Source organism: Haemaphysalis longicornis, unplaced genomic scaffold (genome assembly GCF_048455015.1).
Source record: "Haemaphysalis longicornis isolate Haplotype H1 unplaced genomic scaffold, Haemaphysalis longicornis Haplotype H1 scaffold_4, whole genome shotgun sequence".
Taxonomy (NCBI): domain Eukaryota; kingdom Metazoa; phylum Arthropoda; class Arachnida; order Ixodida; family Ixodidae; genus Haemaphysalis; species Haemaphysalis longicornis.
Window position 1 is genome coordinate 86,760,287 of NW_027526361.1, and position 21,486 is coordinate 86,781,772.

Below are 21,486 nucleotides of genomic sequence, written 5' to 3' on the forward strand. Positions count from 1 at the left end.
GTACAGCCCCGAGCCCAGACTGTTCTTCCTCATAGTCCAGTAAATCCTTGTAGTGGCAGTCAAACACCTCCCGTCCTTATGGCAGCTGCAACATAAGGACAAGTGACAAATTTGTTTAAAACCGATTAATTTATGTGCAGATCAAGGCATTCATACGGAACTGTTTTTTAATTACCAAAAACTTTCCAACTTTCTACAAGTTGTTTTTGATGCACTTAAATATGTGTGGTGGATCTATTACTACGTGGACTTGCTTTGAGGGCTCACATGGGTGTTCAAAACAAGTTTGAAGCTTGTGAATGTCACCGCTGACACCTTGAGAGAAAAACAGCGTACTAGTACAGCTGTTTTTCTACTACGTCACTAACCACAGCTAAACAAAATTTGAAAAGACATATCGTGATATCTCAAGGCTGACTGGTTTGATGTGGAGTTGTCGCACGTCACTGCGTCAACAACAGCACCAGCGTTAGTGAGGTGAACAATGCACTTCAAAAGAAGCGTAGCAACGATTGATCCTGGGGCAGCACCGGAAGCACAAAATGTGCCCACAGTTTGCGACCACCTGCCCAGAAAAGGTCGAAACACAAAGGCCAGCACGTAGAAAGCCCTCTTTGCCATGTTGCCCTGGTCGTGTGTGTTTGGCGAAATCCACCCTGCCCAGCAGTGCCATATCCAACTTGCAAATGTGAATGCTTTTTCTGACGCTCGTTTCATCAAACATGAGCACCCCTGGAAAGTTTTGCGTAGGTTAATATCTTGTCTCAGTGATGTTGCTGAATGTGATACAATTACACAAATAAGTACTGCTTCTTACCTCGATGCTGTCTTTCCGGAACGGCTTCTAGCTTTTCACGCAGGACCGTGAACAAGGTGTCGTCGAAACCAAAATCAGCTTTCAGATTTCTGAGGTAGCCATAGAGGGTGTGAGGATTCGGAAGAGGCAGAAATCATTTTCATGGATAAAAGTGTACACTGCTGTGGACTTTATCTTTAGCAGCAGGCGGTCGTAAATCCACTCCTTTTTGTACCTGGAGAGAAAAGATTGCAAATTTGTTTTCCACTATGAGCTTGTTGGAAACTATCCATGCACAGCAAAGAATAATTATGGAATGGTGTTATAAAAACTGCAGGCAATATTCAGTCAAATCGCGCTACAACGAAATTGACGGGACCCGCAAAAAATTTCGTTGAAGCGAAAATTTCTGGCGAAATCTGCCCCAACACACCACCATGGGGCAAGAAAAATACCCCCGTACATTATCTGTAACATTTACTGCATAATATGTACGTTTGGGAAAAAGAGCAACGCGAAATTACGTGGTGTTTATTGGGATGACGAATGTACCAGTGGTTATCTCTTTTACCCACAAGTAAAGAGCGCACGTTATGGTTGAGGAGGGGGGAAGGGGAGGGATGCAGTCACAAGACATACTGCTGTACAACAAAGCAAATCTACCGAGCTGATTACTTGCAGATAGCTGCAAGGCTGTGGGAACCCCCTCTCCCCTCTCACTTGTGGCAGGAGCAGCACTCGTTATCTTATCCTCTGACAGCACAGCAGCATGTGACCTTGCCAGGCCAGCCGCGCGCGCTTGCATTTATCGTGAGCCGACTGAGATAGGATCATGCAGATTCAAGACTGCCCCAAAGCACTTTCAGATTTGACTACACACTTCAAAAACATCATTTATTTTCGAAAAAGTCAGTGACCTTTATTTGCCTCCATCCTTTAAATATTAGCGTTGTGGTGTGATGCTCGCACTCGGTCAGCAGGTGCAACGCTACATCGTCATCGTGGGCTCCAAGGCATCAGCCAATAATGTCAAATGCGTCCATAACATCCACGTCAGAAGACGGGGCTGATGTACCTGGAGCGTCAGTCTCGCCGTCGGATGATGCTTCGTTATTGCAAACCTCTTCAATTATGGCCGCCTCGGCATTTAACTCTTCATGAGCAATGACATTCGTGTCAAGGCCAATGAACTCCTCTATGCTAACGTCCACTGGCACATTTCCCGAGTCCCAAAGGGCTGCCCAAGCCGCAGTAGCTTCCGTGGAGGGTGGCTCCACTCTGATGCAGTCGTGTTCCTCGACCATTGCTGAGTTTGCTTCAGCAGTGGGCTTAAAACTGGCATGCGCAAAGCAATTTTTTATAACGCTCTGCTGGGTTGGTCCATGCTGCGGCAATCATTTGCAAAGCCATGAACAAGTCCGCCTTGGTCGGCCACCCCCTGTCAACATTGAACACCATTCGTCTGACCAGCTACTGCTGATAAGCACTTTTAACACTGTGGATGATCCCTTGGTCCAGTGGCTGGATCAGAACTGTGCAGTTCGGTGGGAAAAAACAAACATCTAGATTCTTGAGCTTAATGTCCTCGATGTTATGAGCAGATCAGTTATCTATTAGCAAACGTACCTTTTGAATTTGGGCCTTCATATCACGATCAAAAGTCTTCAACCAATCACAAAAAATAGCCCATATCATCCAAGATTTTTTGTTTGCTAAATATTTCACTGGCATCTTACCACCCTTAAAGCATCGAGGTCTCGCGCTCTTGACGATGGTGAGTGGGCAGCGCTTGTCTGAGTCATCCATGTTTGTACAAAACAGCAGAGTCGCACGATTTTTGCTATGCTTTCCTCCGCTGCATGGTTGGCCCTTCATGTGAAGAGCCTTCGCTTGTAACAGTTCATAAAAAAATCCTGCCTCGTCTGCATTGTAGATGTCGAAGAAGGAACAATCTTTTATTGTGTCTGGGAAAGCAGATGACATCCAAGTAGCTGCACCATTCGCATCAGAAGCAGCAGACCCGCCGCACAACACCTTCGTAACGATATCATGCCGGGCCTTAAAACTAGGCTTGTGCGAAAAGTGGATTTTTGGTTCGAAGCGAATACGAAGTGAATACGAAGCGAATAGTGAATAGGATCGAATAATTTCGAACCGAATAGTTCGAATAATTAAAGTGCTAAAACACATGTTAATAATTTCTGAGTCAAACAGTTTCTTCAAACTTTATTTCGAGTCTTTACGAGTCCCCATGCAAAAACACTAGCTGTTCAACATTCTTAGTGCGCATGTGCTCCCTCCTGCAACTGACAATTGTTCCAGCTGCAGAGAAAACTCGTTCGCTTGTGGTCTGGGTCGCTCGAATTGGCAGGTACCTGCGGGCAGCTCCAACCAGTACTGGGTACAGCTGGCTTCCCTTTTTGCTCCACCAGGCCAGAGGGTCTCAAGACTGGGGAAGAAGTGGGGCTTTCAAATAGTTGGCTACGACATCTGCAACAGAACAGCCTGACTCTCGATCTGTTTCCAAACGGAAGTTCTGGAATGCATGCCACACTGAGTCTTCTGGCGTCTCAGGTAGACACGCGCCACTTCCGCTTGGACCGTCAGGAGGCTGGTGGTATTCTGCAATCTCTTCAGCAGCAGTTGTGAGAAGTTTTGATGCCCACTGTTTTTCAGATTTCTCCATGTAGCAGGCATCTTTGTACCTCGGGTCGATCAGCATTGCCAAGGCTGGAAGCCTAGACATTTTGATGTCAGGAAACCTTGTTTTGATACTTTTCAAGAGGCCCAAAGCAACTGCAGCCTCATCAGGCTCGTGTGAATGCTGAGAAAGGACAACTTCCATGCATTCTAGGAGAGGGATGACCTGAGACAGAGTCGGATAGCCATCACCTGACAGTGCTGTTGTGGCCTGGTCAAGCGGCTGCAGAACTTTCACTGCTGCGGCTAGAAGCTTCCACTCGGATGTGGTCAGGTTCTCCACAGCGTCCGACTCTGACAGCTGAAGAGTAATAGGCCCCCGAAGCCTCAGCAGTCTGGCCATCATAGCGTGCTCACTATTCCAGCATGTTGGTACATCCTGCACAACTTCGAGGGGATCCAGTTGCATTTCTCTCTGGATTTCTAAAAGGCGTGCTCGGGCAGTTGCGCTCCTCTTGTACGGGCCGATGATAGTCCTGCATTTGATAGTCCTGCAGATGATAGTCCTGCAGTTTTCTGAGCCGTTCAAGCACATTGCCTGAGGGCTCAGTGCTGCTTGTAGAGGGCAACGTATTTTGCAGTAGGTGCACTTCTTCCCTTTTATTGATAGTTCCACAAGCACCTGCATCATGGGCCCTCTGTGCTTTCCTGTTCTCAGACATGGTCTCAAGTGGTTCCATACCAGCGTGGTTGGTGAAAAACTTGAGGAGTTTAGTTTCTGCCATCTGACTGTGGCTTCTCTTCTGCTCTTTGTAAAATCTCGTACACCGGTTCGTCCTCATCCAACAAACTCGAGGGCGGTTCTACATCCTCTTCTACGGGGTTTCGACCTTGCTCCAGTGATGAAGGGGAAGGTGGCCCCTTGGTGCAACAACTCCACAAATTCAATATGGTGCCCCTCCTCTCGCGCCTTTTAAAAACCACTACACGTGCCTGGTACCCTTTACCTGTTTCTTCTGCAGCGAGTTGTGCAAGCATTTGTGCGTAGGAAACACCTCCTTGTATTTTTCATGCTCAGACATTGGCCTCCTAGGTCTTGCTGCTTGCTCTGAAGTTGAGTGCTCAGTTGTGCCGTTCTCTTGGCAAAGGAAGGCTCTGTGATGTGCATAGTAGTGCTCCTTAGACCCTTTTTAGAAAAAAGGTGGCATCAAAGAGGCTCTTATTCAGTGTCTGCCGAACTGCAAAGACATGCCGACATGGCAGTCGCATGGCGTTCCAGACGGAACAAGTGCAGTTGGTTGTTGTCGTTGTCGTGTTGCCGGAGGACGACTTGAACGTGAACATGTCTGCTTGATGGCAGATTGAAACCTGCTTGGTTGTCAGGTGAATCCGTCCCCTTACAAGCTTGAAAGCATAAGGAGTCAATGACTGCTGGTACATGGTTTCTTCAGGGCTAGAAGATGGTTTGCAAGGTCACTTAGCTATGCTTGTCAGTGCCCTGTGGTCGCTCAGGGCATTGAGTATTGTGAGCAGTGAACACACAAACTCTTCAAAAGAGATGTTCCTTTTTACCACACTTTTCAAATTTGAGTTGAGGCTTTCAATTCTGTTGTTTATTGTGTTGTTAAAGTTTTCAGACATACACTGGGGTCCAGTGTATCATTCGTCCCTGATGGGGGCCAGTTTTTGCCATAATAGGAGTGGATCTCCTGGCAAACAGTTCTGTCGAATTCCTCTCGCAGCTCCTTGAATGCTTCATTTGGCCGTGAGAGTACCATTTTCTGGAGAAGCGTCATGGCTTGATCCCTTTCTTGTGGAGTTATATTCATCTTGTTGCAGGCTATTTCCTCCCGGCGCAATGTCTTCAGAGTGTGAGACACACAGATGAGGACTTTTGTAATCTGGAAAGCTGTCCTTGAGAAAGTCCTGCTCTAAAAGGTTCTTGTCCGCCATTATGGTCCTTACTTTTGTCCAGGACGGGTGGAGCTCCTTGAACTTGTTGAGCATCCATTCGAGGCTCTGCACACACTCACTCACTAATGCAGCCACACACACAGTCTTTGTGTCTCCGTTTGAGTCTTCCACGTGCATCACATACACTGGTGTACGAATTTCCAGGAGTTTGTACGTTGCATCGATTGCCAAGAATTCAGGGAAGGCATCCATGTTCGCGCATAGACTGGTTGGTAAGCAGTATTCCGTGGAAATTTTCTCCATCAGGAAGGATGTGGTAGTCAGTACGTGTAAAACAAATTTCAAGTTCTAAGCCTGTGCAGTGTGTTGGACTTGCAAGCTATGTACCCAGTGCACAGCACACATAGTGAGGCACCTCTGCAAGGTTAGACATTGCTTCAATTGCCTAAAGCTCAAAAGCTGTGGCTGTAGGAGCTCAAACCGTCAAGGAATATTAAATTTCAGGGGGCAGTTCAATACCACATGACACAGTGATGCATCGACACGTATGGCCAGCCATGGCAACATACAGCTAGCAAATTTGCGGCATGGCAATAAACTGGGCATTCTTCTTATAATGTGGCTTGCATTAGTTAATTCAGCCTGGGGTACATACAGGTTTCCCGTATTCTTGTCAGAGAACTCACACTATAAGAATAGGCACTTAACATGCTCGTTGCGCAGAAGAGCTGCTGCCGTCGTGAGGTCGTTTCTTGTCTGTGGTCCCGAGGAAGAAGCAGCATTGCTCAAGTCCTTGAGCAGGACAAGTTTTCCCGTTTCTTCTTCTAGCCTCTTCTTGACGAACTTCTTGTTTGCGTGCAAAGCCAAGGGCTCCGTGGCTTCCTCCTTCGCAGCTGGGTCTCTTAATGCCCCAGTTTTGGGCAGGTGGCTGTAGAGGGGCGGCAGTAAAATAAGGTATTGATCACTTCTGAATCCCAACTTCATATGCAATTCAACCACTTATCAGTTTATCAGTAGTTCAGGGAAAAGGTATAATTATGGGCCTGTTGCAGACTGAATGGTGCCTTTCATGTTATCGGGGTAAAATTCTCAGGCAGGTGGACATTTATACTAACTTTAAACTTAGCTGCATTTATATAACACACAAAGCTCACACATTTAAGCAAGCAAGCAAGCAGAGACGGAACAGTCGGCATGTATAACATCCAACAAGTTCACTCCAACCTCACTTTATTGTCCTTGTGATTGTTAGTCTGTGTTGTATATGCCATCACTGCAGCTCAAGGCAGTATAAACGGAAACTGAACCACAAAAATCGTAGCTACCATTAGTGTACCTTGTGACGGTGTCCTATGGATGTGGATGCGGCTTTACTCTTTGTAACGGGCAGCAACTGTGATGGGTGCCTAGCCAGTGTTCACACGAAAAAAAAAAAAAAAGAAATCCACTGAACGCCCACACAAAACCAAAACACAAAGTAGCAAAAAAGGCACAAATGTTCATGTCACTTGCCAACGCGCATAGAGTTAATACTGCTAACTCCAACACGCCAGGGATATTCGCCACCAGTCCTCCAGGCACCGCTTGGACGTCTGGACGGCGCCGCTCCCACTATAGCATTCGTCATCTCCTCACGTGATGTCACTCTGCTCGCCAGGTTCATGTGCAGGCTGGTCGGGCTTGGCTCTCTGAAGCCGAGCGCCTCCTGCAGTGTAGTGGCCGATAGCGCTGATTTTATCGCCGTGAAGTCTAGGAGGATGTGCTCATCCGACTCCTCCACCACACCGCACGCCACGCATTCCGTAGGCAGTGTCCCACCCGTCCTCTTCTGCCAGACCCTGGTGCGCAGGGCTCCCAGCCGCGCCTTCACCAGCAGGTCGCTGCCTCGAGATTTATCATAGCAAGTTGCCTTGCGTATTGACCCCTCCTCTCGGCAGTACATCTTCAGGGTGATTTTTTTCCTGCTCCCTCACGCCACTTTGCCTCCTCCTGCTGGTTCGCCAGCTTCCTCAGGGTGTTGGGAGACATAACCGGCTGGCCACCCTCGAGGCATGGTGCTGGGAGCCCGTAGGTTGACCTCAGCCTCCGAGGCCTCCTGGACCAGCATGTGTGTCGGGGTACATAATGTAGCACTATGCACTACGTTGTCTTCTGGTAACCGGAAGGTGCGCACCTCGTAGGACAGCTTGGCAATGGCCTCTCTGGCCTAAAGTGAGGACCACCTAAGCTCTCCCTGAAGGCCTTCTATGGCGAGCCCCTTGTGCGTATCCAGCGCCATTTTTTCCGCCTCCAGCTGCCACTGTTCAAGTACCTCCCTTGTCCCTGTAGACAGACACAAGACCGTGTTGCCATACATGAGGCCCGGTACCACAACCATCTTCCAGAGACCCCTCAATACTTCAAATCGGTTGAAGGACCAGAGGGCGTGCCTGGTCATCATTCCCCAGCCCCTACCTGCTCGCAGGCATAGGTCTTTGTCGTGGCAGTCTAGGTAACCAGGGCACGCCATCAGTGTGACCCCTACGTATGTTGTACACTCTTGTACCCGGAGTTCGCCTTGCAGCGTCCACACCGCCCCCCGGTCACACTCCCCCCACACAAGCAGTGCACTTTTCTTCTTGTTAAATCACAGTCCCAGTGTCGCTGCCTCCTGCCCACAGATGTCCAGCAGTGCCTGCAGGCCTCTGGTGGAATCTGCGAGCACTTTGTCATCGGCATAAATGACCCCCGGGATTCGCCTCCGCACATTTCCCCCCACACGCTGGAAGGAGACGTCGAAGTCCACGCCAGTGACCTGCAGATGCCGCTTCATGCCTGCTATGTAGAGCATGAAGAGCAGGGGTGAAAGCAGGCAACCCTGGCATAGCCCCTTCTTGTTGGGAATGGGGTCTGTTATATGCCACTCCCACTCTATGAGAGGTCCCCCATAAGCCCATTCACCAGGTCCACGTCTTCCTAATGCAGACCCAGCGCTTTCAGCTGCTGGCCAAGGATGCCTCTGTCCACTGTATCGTAGGCTTTATACATATATGTCTAGGAACGCGGCGAGGAGCTGGCGTTTCCCTGCAGCGCACCGGCGCCGGCCCTTCCTAAAACCATTCTGGAGAGCCCCCAGCACCCCCTCCATCTCTGCCCAGCTCTCGAGGCGCTGTCTGATGACCTGCATGGTCACCCTGTATAGCACCTGTGTCACAAAGATTGGACGGTAGTTGGCCGGGTCCCACCTATCCCCTGCCCCGTTGTACAGTGGTTCCAGCTGGCTAACCTGCCAGCTCGGCGGCGCATCGATGCCGTTAAGCGCAATGGATATGGCCTCTGCCAATACCATCAATGCCTTTGGGCCAAGGAGCTGAATTAGCCGGGCGGGTATGCCATCGCTGCCACTAGCCGTCCTCCCGTCCATGAGAGTGGCCGCCACCTGCAGCTCCTGCACTGTTACAATCTGCCTCAGTTCAGCTTTCCCGTGGTCCTTGGGAAGGATCGCATCCGAAACATGGCCCACGTCGCTACAATCAGCTATGGGGACTTCCTCCATTGCGTGACCATCTCTACAGCTTGGTCCTTGACGTCTTTCCTGCTCCGTGCCGGGCCCCTGCAGGCTTCGTGCCCACCTCTCTAGGACGGGCGGACGTGCCGCTCCTTGGAGCTCTGGCCCCTGTGGGGTGACCCACATCGGCTGGATACTAGGCCCAGCACCCGCTGTGTTCTTAACTTGCTCCCAAAAACGGCGAGGAGCATCCCGTGCGTACTGCCTGAGGGTCTCTGTGAACCCCGCGTCCACCCTCTTTTTCCGTGACTGTATCAGGGCTGCCGCGTGTGCTTTATGGTAGGTATCCCACACAGCCTGTGTGTGGCCTGGGTCCCCCACTCAGTCGTGCCTTCCTATGTTTGCTACACGTGGCTTGGCACTTGCGGATGGCGTCCCACACTTCGCTGTCCCACCATGGCTTCATTGACACTCGTCTTAGCCGTGGGTTGTTTCTCCGCAGTTCGGTTATCATCGCATTCATGAGGGCTTCATAGTCCATCTCCTCCTGTACCACGTTCTCCTGCCGCTCTGCTATCGCTCGAAGATCGTCCTCTTGAAGGTACCTCCTGGCCTCAACCCAGTCCGTGGTGGCAGAGCTTCTCCCATGCCCAAAGACCAGCCGGAGTCTCCTGTGATCACTGCCCGCCGCTCCTGTTCCGTCTTAATCTATGACCATCTCCTGAAGTTCCTCGTAAAGTGGGAGTGATAACAGGCCATGATCGATGCTTGAAGCTTTGCCTTGCGACGCCCATGTTACCTCTCCTCTACACCTGTCTATTAGATTGGCAGTTACGAGGTCCTTGGCCTGGGCTAGTCTCTGCATTCGGGGGCCATTGGAGTCCGTACATCCCCCCAGCTCCTCTGGGTGACCGTTAAAATCACCAATAAGAAGAATCTCGTGGCCGCCAGCGCCTTGATGTCCGCTAGCAGGCATTCGCATAACTTCTCGTTCGCAACGGCTGCCGCTCCAGTGCACATGTATATCACCGGTACTTCCACCGGCCGCTTTCCCACTCTTCCGGTTATTCACAGGTGCTTCTTGCATGCCTCGCGTACTCTGTGCCATGGTTGACCCCCCTTCCATATCGCACCGACTCCACCACCCCTCCGATTTCCTTCTCTCCTATTCAGGCCCTCCCATTGAAAGCCACGCTCTAAGGGGGACAGCTCAGTTTCCCACACGTGTCTCTGTTTCCTCAAAAATGTCAATCTTGTCCTTCCTGCAGTGGTGGAATATTTCGTCCTACTTTGTTTTTATGCGCCCACCTTGCAAATTGAAGAGCCCCACAACGAAGGTATTACACCCCCCCCCCCCCCCCCCCCCCCCCCCCGTCCTTGTGTGGTCGGGTGCGTTTTCCACGTCTACACCTAGTTCTTACCGGCTTGGGAGATTCTGTGCACGCGAGCGTACTGCACGGTCTCCATGGGGATGGCTGCGATTCCCTCTTTGGCGTGTACACATCAAACTTGCTTCCCCCTTATTCTGAGTGCTTCCTCCTGTGTCTCCTGCTGCGATTGAGCCTCGTCTTCCTCCCTCACCCCCCGTCATCTATTTGCTAGCGCTGTTGTCAGGTTCGGGGGACGATAATAAATAGAAGAAGAACTTTGGAAACAAGACTAGTTTATATATACCCAGAACTCAAATAAGAACACACAGAAGAAACAAAGGCCGCTAAAGAATAAGAGGGAACAATAGAAAGCTAGCGAACAATGTAACTACCGAGAATGCGGCAGAGCAAATGGTAAAGGGTTCAAACAAACATGACGGCAAGGCCATGGTCGTAAGTGACACCTTCCTGCTCCGCTGTGCTGTAAGCACCAAGATCCACAAATGCATCTATAAGTCCCTCTCTGTTGACTGCCAAATTTTCAGACAATTTAATTTTACCCACACGAATCTCTGTGTTGGGGATAAGGGTCAGTCTCCTTGGCGCTGTCCTAACCAAGCCCCATGGTGGTGGCTCTGTTCACTGGCGCTAGTAACACCGTTGTGCATAGTGTAAATGTGCCAGGGCATTGAATCCCTGGCTTGTAGCATCTTGTGGCAGAGGTTCCGGGATTCGTACGTGGGGTCTTTCACAGACGTTGCCGGCAAGGAGGCTCTGTTTCTTTCTGTAGGTCAGCCCCGCCTGGTCTTTCGAGAGGTGGGCTGGGGGGTCTTGTCTTGGCTTGTCTTATTGGGTGAGGTGTTGGGGTGGACTGCAGGAATCCTTGAAAAGAGCATTGGTTTGGGTCTTTTGGGCTGGAATCTCTTCAGGTGAGATGTCCTTGTCAGCACAGCACTTCGGAGTGCGTGGGTGGCTTGGTGGGTGGTTAAGGGGAGACGTGGGTCTTGAAATGAACTTTTTTATTAATTGGTCTGTGATAATGAAAATCACTGTGCATATGTGTTTTGGCTTCCTCATTTCAAATATGTAATTAGTTTTCAAGTGGTAGAATTATTTTTTGAGTTATAAGGAAAACACTGGAGCCTAATTAAGTAATTTCTTACGGGCCTTTAAGGAACTTTTTATTCAATTTTTTTAAAAATAAATGGTATGGGTGTGTAGCTTAAGACCTGCCATGCATGCTGAAGCTATTTATATTCCTGTAAAGATAGTTTATTGGATAGAATTAATCTAATTATGCCAAGTACAGTTTTCTGAAAACTTAATGACCTCTAATTATAACTCATAACATTTACTTGAGGCAAAATGAGCCAATTAAAATAGCTTCAGCATGCAGTTCATTTTATCCCGAATTCAACGGTATAACACTTGTAGAAATCCTTTGAAAAAAACTACCTCAAAACCCCTGTAAGGCTAGGCACATATGCAAAAAAGGGAAGCTGAGAAAATCGCAGTTGAAGTTTTACTACAAGTGACAGTTTTATCTATTGAGCATATGAAAAAAAGAAAGGTTCTAGAATGTAGCTCGCTTTTCGCTCAACACGAGCATACCAAGTTTGCTGAAATCAGTTGGTGGGAAAATTATGAAATCCTCTGTCTACAGATGGCACCTGGCAGAAAAACTGAACAAAAGCAAAGCCAGAACGTTACTTCAATTTTTATGCTGTTGGCATCGCGCCGTCTCTCTTTGGCGACTAGGGCTGAGGTGCCGAGCGTGCACCACAGTTGTAAACGCTATTTTGTTATGTTACTGCTTCATTTGTAGCAATCAAATCGGATTTGCATCGCGTGAAGTGAGTTGATGCGAAGCGGCTGGTAACGGAATGCCCGCCACTGTTCTGTAATGTGCATGCGCTTGGCTAGGTGGGATAACCACGTTTTCGGTTTAATCTACTCGTATATCACGTTACCAACGCACATTGTGCACAGTGCGAACATTTATAATTCTCAAATCGCTCATCTATATGGTAACCTGCCGACGAGGAAGCGCGCGCCGGTGTGCGGGCCGAACCGCCGCAGCATCGTTGATAACAGAATGAACACACTTCCCTTGCGACGTCGGCGTGCGGCATCCTCCACTTTATCATTTCATTTCTTTCTATTTGCTGCTGATCGAAAGATAGACGCACCTTAGTGCCCCCGCAGGCGTAATCATATCGCTACGCTATCGTCTCGGCAGCCCGCGCGGGCGCTAAGCCTACCTCCGTCTCGGCGCCGTTCTCGCGATAAGTCGTCGTCACAGGAGCAGAAAATCGTATTTCAGGCGCTTTCAATAATGCCTGTTCTTCCTTTCGGTTATCGATAGACATCTTTACTTTATTTTTACGCCATGCGGGGCTTTTGCCGGTCCTCGCATAGACGAATATATGAGCCGTTGCCCTGTGATGAGCAACGTTTATAGATACTTTTTCAGTTCCGTATCTCCTCGCCCCGGCCATGGAGAGAAGGCGGCCTGCCGCGACTCTCGCCACCGCGGCGCTGCGGTTGCGAGTTGCGCTAGGGGAGCGAGCGTCGTCTGCTAGAGGGGAGCGTTCCTCACGGCATCTCCGGTCCTCACCGCTCCTGGCTGCGTACTGCAGAAGAAATAACTGTTCTCGGAAGTTGCTCATCAGTTTGTTGCGGCCATTGCAGTTCGCGATTTATTTGAAACCGACGGTATTATGCAAGGAGTTCAGTAGGTACGCCCACGGATTTGAAGCGGTGGCTAAAATATCAAGAACGACAGCGTTTTAAATGAACGTTCGCGTAGCAGTGGCTGTCGAGCGAGCACAAAATTTCACTTGCTATGCGAACTGCGCGAATTCATTGCATCACGAATAATATTTCCTCAAACGACTGTTGGAGCAGCTTCCCGTTTCGGCGGACAAAACATAGGTGATACCGTCCAGCACAGCAACGCTCTTCAGGATTGTGGGGCCTACATAGGCGCCCGCTTTCATTCCGGCCACGTAAAAAACAATTTGCCGACGCTGCCCCGGTTCTTTTTCTAGTGCTGACGTTCTCCAGTTGTCTGGGAGTCGTATGGCCGCACTGTTCTCGACAATCTGAGCAAAGTCGGTTCACTTCAGGGGAACAGGCGGATCATGGTTGGACAGCTCCTCTTGTAGCTCGGTGAGCAAGTGCTCTCCTTTTGTAATCCGCTAGCTCGTGCGTAGACGTTGCCTCTCTCTTTTCCGGAGATCGCCGCCGAGTCTGCTTCCTCAACAAGGTTCTGGGATGGTTGGCAAAGTTAACGGGAACTGCGCCTTCCTTCAGCGCCCAGTAAGCCCGGTCGGACGAAAGGAAGAAACTTGTACAGACACGCAGCTACTTCGCAACTTTGAGCTCAGTCGACTGGAGCACGCGTATATGCTCTTCTGGAGGAGTGGACTCGGAAGCACCACACAAGGGGCAAACAAATTTCGTTACCTTCTGTAGCTGTTTGCATATATAGCTGCTTACCTTCTGTAGCTGTTTACTTCCAAGAATGTGCCTTTACCAGATGAGCGCGCCCTCCCACACACGCACAGCAACCGTGCGGAGCGCTTAATTAAGAAAAGTGTTTTGCCATCCTGCTGCGCTCGGAAGGAAAGCATAACCGAAACCGCATGTTAGCGCCGGGATGACATCGCGCAAGAAAAGCTCGGTGCGCAGCTTGCACCTAGAGCAGGCAGGAAGAATAATAATCGGCACCTCATGAAGACGTCGATTCCAGTTCGCAATTTATTTCAAACGGGCTGTATTATGCAAGGAGTAATGTATGTACGCCCAGTTATTTTTAGCGGGGGCTAAAATATCAAGAACGACAGCGTTTTAAATGAACTTTCGCGTAGAAGTGACTGTCAAGTACGTGGGCACGCGAATTCGCTTGTCATTGGCCAGGCGCGCAAAATAATTGCAACACGAATGATATTTCCTCAGAGCCATAAGCAGTAACTGCATACTTTCTTTATGATAGACATCCGTATCCTTTATATTCAAAGAAATCAAAGCTAACCCAAAATCTCGGATTAATTACGATGTTTTGTACTGAGATTTGAATTGTAGGTTTTCTGGTTATATAATGTTAGCATTGAGAATTTTGGTGTTTTTTTTAATTAGTATGTTTTGTTTTAATAATAGTTTTACAGCATCAGGAGCTAGATTCCCTTCACCTCCTACTTAAGTACAACTGTATACGTTAGTACATTTTGTAAAGGGCATAAGCATGTGCCCCATGCAGGATGCATGTGCCCAGCCATCACAAAGCATCACTGCTTAAGTGGGCTAGAAAATCTCGTACAGCCGGCTGCGAATTAAGCAGGTCGGCATTGCGCCAAGCCCAGCACATGAAAGAAAACACAGCGCGCTGACGCAGGCACGAAATGCTTTCGCCCGTGGCCGCACTGTTCAATAGCACTCCAAACCCAATGCATTGAAAAGACAAGGTTCTCGCGCAAGCGTGAATACAAACACAAGCGAAAAGAAGAAACTTGTACAGCAGACACGCAACTACACTGCGACCGCCACCTTGAGCCCAGCGGACCGGCCGCGCACGCCTTCAACGCTGCCGCCGGAGCCGCCGCCGCCAGCCGCCGCAGCCGCCGACACAGCGCAACTCGCGACCGGGGCGCCCTCTCAGCGCCTAGAGTAAACTCGCGCCCGCTTTGGAAGGCGCAGTTCCGAAACTGAAAAAGAATCTATGAACGTTGGTGATGAGAGTGCCGAGCAGACGACCCACGGCGCCCAGCCAATGAGGTTGCGCCCTGCGGTCACGTGCAGTCAGTAACCAATTAGGCGGCGCGATCCGTCTCTTTTCTACCCCGGTTTTACTCGCAACCAACGGACGAAACGGAGTGGTTCTGGCGGGGAATTGAAAACGAAAAGACGCGCTTTCGAATGAGACCAAGATGGACGCCGTGGCGCATGTAGAACCCGAGAGGCGAGTCGTCGAAAAAATGCTATTTTCGCGTCGAATCTTGGCCCATTTTAGCGGGCGTCGGTGCTATAAATTGATATTATGGCTCAAATACGTACTCCTGGGTCTGGATATTTTGCTAACCGGTAGAAAAATAGCTCTACTTTCCGAAAATGGCGATTTCTAAAAATCGATTTTTCGGCCAAATTTCGGGATTCCAAGACCCGCGTCTCCCCTTAAGCAAGCCACAAGCTATGCAGTGCTGGCCAGGTGATGGGTTTGGGCAGACATCTCTCCTGTGGCCTGCCTTCCAGCAGGCCGTGCAGGCTGCAGTCTTGTGCTTCAACAAGTAGCAACGCATGATCGGGGCCCCGTTTCGCACCCAGAAAAGGATACGGGCCCTAGGAGCAGGATTCGAACAATTCCTGTTCCCCGGTGCGGTGTTTTGTCGAAAACGGTGATAGTGGGGTTGTAACGTGACAGACTCTTAGTGATTATGTTTGTTCATCGTCTTCTGGCGACATTTGAGACAGGGCTCTAGGGACAGTCGTGTCTGGTGGGGGAATGTGGCTTTGTGTGGCAAACTCTTCGTCCCCCAGGCGAGTCCGTGTATGGCTTTGCACATCGCGACTTTTTCCTCCGAGGGCGTGCTCACCACAATGACGTTGGAGTGGGTCTGAGTTGGATTTGGTCTGTTTCAAAGCCGTGTATTTGTGCACCCAGGAAAATACACTCCGCCAGCTGTGCAAGAATAATCTTGGCCAGGTTCAGTCCTTCTTGTGGGCGCTGAAAGACTGATATCCATTGGTGGGATGGGGTCCTCTGTGGGTGAGGGCTTGTTGTTCTTCCTGCAGTGCTTCTTGCCCATCTTGGGTGGTTGGGTGTTGGGGTTGCTTCCTTCTCGCCGGAGGCAATTCTCACTAAATCCTCTTTCTACATCAGCATTACTGTGCGACAGGCATAGCAAAGACTTCGCATGCTTCTTTAGCAAAGGGTACCTCGAACCGCTGCTTTTGTCCTGCAGAACAAAGATGCATTGCCAGGCATAATCAATGTGTTGACCTGGATCATACTGAAGCTTTTCCATCGAAACGAGTGCCAGCTCGTCCATTAAAGCTGACATCTTTTGAGGTGCTATCACTTGAGTTACTTGTGCTAAGTTTCTGAATGTTGCAACAGAACTTTCTTCTTGAACGGCACGGACTTCACCTACATGTATTTTCTTTTTCAAGGCGGTTAGCAAGCTTAATTTTTAACCCATTTAGCATTATAGTCCAGACAAATATTTTATTTTGGAGGCGTTTAACCTGTAAGCTGGTCTCATACGCGTATCGCTTGTTGGGCTTTTTCGCAGTATGAAGCCTTCTGGTCTTTAAACACAGACGCAATCGAAGCTCCAGGCACATAAAAGGGAATATTTATTAAACACTTTAGCATATAGTGCATGATCTGGCGAGGCACCTGCATTGAGTTACAAATGACACTTCAATCTAAACATGTCGGGGCTTCGTCATCCGTGGGGTTCACACGTTCACTTGCACCTTCCTAGATTTAAGTGCTTCACTCTTTCTTACTGACAACTTCTGTCTTTGTTGAGGGATTTTGCGTAAAAGCGGAACCTGAGCAGGACGTAGAACTCGACAATTCGCAGGGAAAGCTCGTGAGCAGTGCAGCCGACACTGGCGAGGTTGGCAGTTTTCAGAGACACAGCGAAATCTGACATTGCTACAGAACTAATCTTTCATGTGGCAAAAAAAGATAGTGAGCAACTTTTCCAAAGTGGTTATCAGGTCCTCAAGGGCACCAGAAGTGTACATGAGGCCCCCCCACAGTCAAATCGACAAATGAAGTCGTGCTCATTGAGGCTTGCAGCAGCTAGGTGCCCTTTTTGTCATTAAGCGTTTGGGGCAAAAGGCCCATTCTTTGCAGCATTTTACGGGTGACGTACCCTGAAATGTAATTAACAAGGCAGCTTGAGCTGCCCTCATCAACGTACATGGTCTGCTGGCAGTAAAGCATTCAGGGCCGTTTCCACGTTGTCTAGGCTCTCTTTGTTCATCAGCTGATCTAATGTGTCGATGGAGCCTGGGCAGCGTTGCTTGGGTGTCGTTTTGTTATGACCACACAATGAGTTGAGTTCTTCGGGATTACAGTTCCCAGTCTTAGGTGGCTTTGTGAGGTTGTAGAAAGCGAGTGCTAAAAAGTGAGTGGGGATGCGGTGGTCATTGTTTCCGTTCAGCTGCCGTATTTTAAACATACTTTGATGCGTCTTCGAAACACACAGTCTTTGAAACACACTTTGGTGCATCTGGGATTATGGTCGGAACAGCTTCACTTGAAAGTTGCTGTCATTTCCGAGGGATCTCGACAAGTTCGTCCTTGATCGTCGTTTTTAATGTGCGCTCAGCGAAGAAAGGCTCAAAATGACGATCACAGACACACTAACTTCGTTTTGAACTCTAACTCCTCTTTTGATGTTCCGCGACCAAATCTCGCAATGATCAGGCTCAGAACACGGAAAAGGGAGTGTGTCTCCTTGCGGGACCACTAGCCACTGTTGCATCCTGGCACAAAACAAGTGGTGTCTCTTTTTTTGTCTTCGGCGTTCCACCATGGCACCTCACTCAAACGTCATGACCATGACTGCACAACGTTCATGACCAAAAGCGTGCCAGTTGAAAAAAGAACATGCAAGCTTAGGGGGTTTAAAAAATTCCTTGAGTGCGATGCTCCCCCACCAATACATCGGCGAGAAATGCCGTCCAAGATTCGGAAATTGAGTACAGTACACTAGATGACCACGGAGAAAAAACGGGCGGCGCGTGTCACGTCGGTGCGTGTCACGTGTCTACGGCACGTGATACTTGTGCAGGCTGTGGCAGTATCTGCAGAAACAGGTTTGCAGAAGAATCCATACTTCTTCTCCAGAAAGTACACACGCCGCGTCCAGCTTGTGTGGATGCAAGTTGCTGCCAGGTACTCGAACATGCATCATGCCCAGCGCTTCCGATGCATGAACTGGAGGCGACTGCGGTGTGACAGCTTACTGGCCACCTCACGTGCCTCAAAGGACGACCAGCCGAGGTCTCCCTGTACCACTTCGTTGGCCACATACCAATGGCATCCTACAGCGGTGTGCGTCCCACTGCCGGCTGCTGTCTCTCCAGCCATTGCTGAGTGGACGTTGAGAGGCACGCCACAGCATTCGCGAACGGGAGGGCCGGCACATGCACCAACTTCCACAGGTCCCGCACCATCAGGGAATGGTTTCAGCCCCACAAGCTTCGGTGCTGTGGGGCTGCAACCGTCACAGCGCTGAAGTGCGTCACGAGGGCAGCACCGTCGCAGCCCCCCAAAGTGTGCTGGGATGATGTTGCCCTCATAGACTTGTTGGACCGCCGCAGCAGTGTTTCCAGAAGCCCGAGGCGACTGAGTTGCTAGAAAATGGGGATATGGGGGACAGTGTCGTATGCTTTTTCCACGTCCAAAAAGCAGCACATCAAAGAGCACTGGTCCTTGATCGTGATTTTGGCACACTGCGTCAGTATGAACAGGTTATCATCTAGATGACGGCCTGGACGAAACCCGTTGTGAAGTTCGGGCAGGAGCCATTTGGACTCGGCCCACCTGCTCAGCCATTCCTTCAGGGCACCCATGAAGATGCGGTACATTGCACTGGTTACTGTGAGGCGTCGGCGTCCTCCAGGATATCGGCTTTACCGCCTTGCTTAGGTATAAGCGTCAGCCGACCGTGGGGCCACTCCTCAGAAATGGGTCCACCCTCCAGAATGCCACTAAACAGCACCACCAGCTGTTTTCGTGTCGCTGGCGCCCGCAGGGGCGCCTTGCGTTTCAAGGTGACGGTAGTGGCGACACCGCGGACCCCGAGCCCATGTGGGTTGGACCCACCCACGCCCTCGGCTGTGCGTGGCTTAGCCGTGTCCAGGGAAAAGGGCATCCTGGTGGCTGAGCCAAAGCCAGGGTTGTTTTGGACCTTTACGGCCCCCTGGTGGCGGCAACACGCCACTTTGGCCCCCGCTTCCTGCAGACGGTACCCCAGGATTGACCCGCCCTGGGGAAAGCAGCCAGTCGCCTTTTCCTATCTCCCTCACTCTCTCTCTTTTTCTGTCCTGTCATCTTTCCATGCCTGTCCTGTCACCTACTCTTTTCCTGTTTTTTCCCTTTTACCCTCAGGCGGCAAGGGTTAACTTTGTGTAAAATGGCCTACCTAGACCACTTTTCATAAAATTATAGTGGCCACGTATGGCTAGCGTGACTACCTGCACGCTCCCCTGGTTGGGCTCCGTGGTGGGCGGCCAGCGTGGCCACCGAAAAACACCAGCTATCCACATGGCTAAAAATAAGACACCTCTTGATCGGTCCCTGAAAAGGGCCCGGACCGAAGTCATCTCCCAGCACCTGCTGCAAAAAAAAAAACGGTGACAACTTCTTGCGATTTTTTGTGGTTCAAGGAGTAGAGGAGCCCATGCAGACAAAGTCTCCCTTTGCAATTGCCAAGGCCCTCAATCAGCTAGTCGGGACCAACTACAACGCCAGGAAACTCCAGAATGGAGATGTACTGGTAGAAGTACACACCAGAGAGCAGAGTGAAAAAATCGTGCAACTCGCAAAAATCGACAACACGAACGTGACAGTGACAACGCACCGATCGCTAAACTTATCTAAAGGCGTGATCTCCGAGTCCGAGCTTTTCCACTGCTCCGACGCGGAGATTGAGACCGAACTGGCGGAACAAGGAGTGGTCGCAGCACGTAGAATATTGATAAGGAAAAATGGAGAGGAAATTAAAACCAAACATGTTGTCTTAACATTCAGCTCTACTACACCACCGGACTCAGTAAATGCAGCGTATCTGCGCTGCAGGGTGCGGCCCTACATTCCAAACCCAAGGCGCTGCTTTCAGTGCCAACGGTTTGGTCACGGGTCTGGATCTTGTCGCGGCAAACCCACATGCGCTAGGTGTGGAGGAAAAGCGCATGAGAACGAAAGGTGCGAAAAAGAACCCCACTGCGTAAACTGTTCTGGCAACCATGGTGCGTACTCCAGATCCTGTCCGGTCTGGAAGAATGAGAAAGAAGTAATGACCATCAAGACAACACAGAATCTATCTTACCCTGAGGCTAAGAGAAGGCTAAGTTTCCAGCAAAAAGGAACTTTTGCGGAGGTGGTGCGGCGGGGGCCGGCGCCATCTCTGGTGTCTGTAGGCACACAGGTCGAGCTGAGGGACCTGGTGTCAGCGGTACGGCCCCCTCCTGTCCCAGAGGCTGGGCTGCCCCAACGCCCGGCACTGACTCAGTCCACGCAGGTGGACCTAGTGGACCGCTCAGCGGACTGCTCACTCCCGCAGCCCTCTACACAAGTCGGGCCAGATGCCGTTGTACCGGCTACCGATGGGGTGAAGGAGGCTTCGGGGCTAACACGCAGCTCAGCGGGTTCTGCCCCGGCTGCACGGTCGGCTCCCCCTTCTCGGGGGACGGTCGACACGCCCCAGAAGAAGGCGCCGCCGGGAAGTGGCACTGCCGCAGGTGCGGCTCCTGCACGGCAACGGCCTGGGGAACCCCCCGACCCTCGAAGGGTACCGAAGGGCCGCGGGAAGCCTGGGCGTCCTGCAGGCGACAGTAGGAAAGAGGGAGAGGAGGAGATGGACGTGACCTCACCCATACCTCCTTGAATACAAAAGAGCAAACCCAAAAAGACTGGTATGGTGCGGATAATACAGTGGAACTGTCGTGGGCTATTGTGTAACATAGATGACATTCACGAATTGTTGGAGAAGTCCCAACCATCTATTGTCTGTCTTCAGGAAACTCATTTATCTCCTGTGCACAATAATCCTTTCAGAAAATATAATCTCCACCGCAAAGACAGGACAAACTCACTTGTATCTGCTGGAGGAGTGGCAATCGTCACTCCCCAGTCGATCCCAACGAACGAACTGAAGCTTCAAACCACTTTGGAGGCAGTAGCCATAAGAACGCACATTGGAATAGCCCTCACGATTTGCTCCCTGTATATTCCACCAACCGCTCCAGTGACCCAGAACGATCTGTCCAGACTCATAGATGAGTTGCCTGAGCCTTTCCTGTTGCTGGGGGATCTCAATGCGCACAATGTACTGTGGGGAAGTGCAAGAAGTGACACACGAGGCCGACTTATCGAGGCTGTAGTGTCCGCAACTCCTTTGCATTTATTCAATAATGGGAGTCCCACTTACATATGCTCATCAACCCGCACCGAATCATGTATTGACATCTCTCTTGCAACGCCATCCCTAAGTACCTTTTTCACTTGGTCAACACTTCAAAATCCTCTCGGCAGTGAC

The 21,486-nt window shown here is 50.3% G+C and overlaps 1 long non-coding RNA gene and 1 pseudogene across 1 annotated transcript in view; one reads left to right on the top strand and one right to left on the bottom strand.

Annotated features, from left to right (window-relative positions):
- The window catches only part of LOC144178975 (uncharacterized), a 120,317-nt gene that overhangs the window by 38,528 nt on the left and 60,303 nt on the right, over positions 1–21,486 (top strand). The gene's annotated exons all lie outside the window — the stretch shown is intronic.
- On the bottom strand, positions 60–6,660 carry LOC144178689 (zinc finger SWIM domain-containing protein 3-like; annotated as a pseudogene).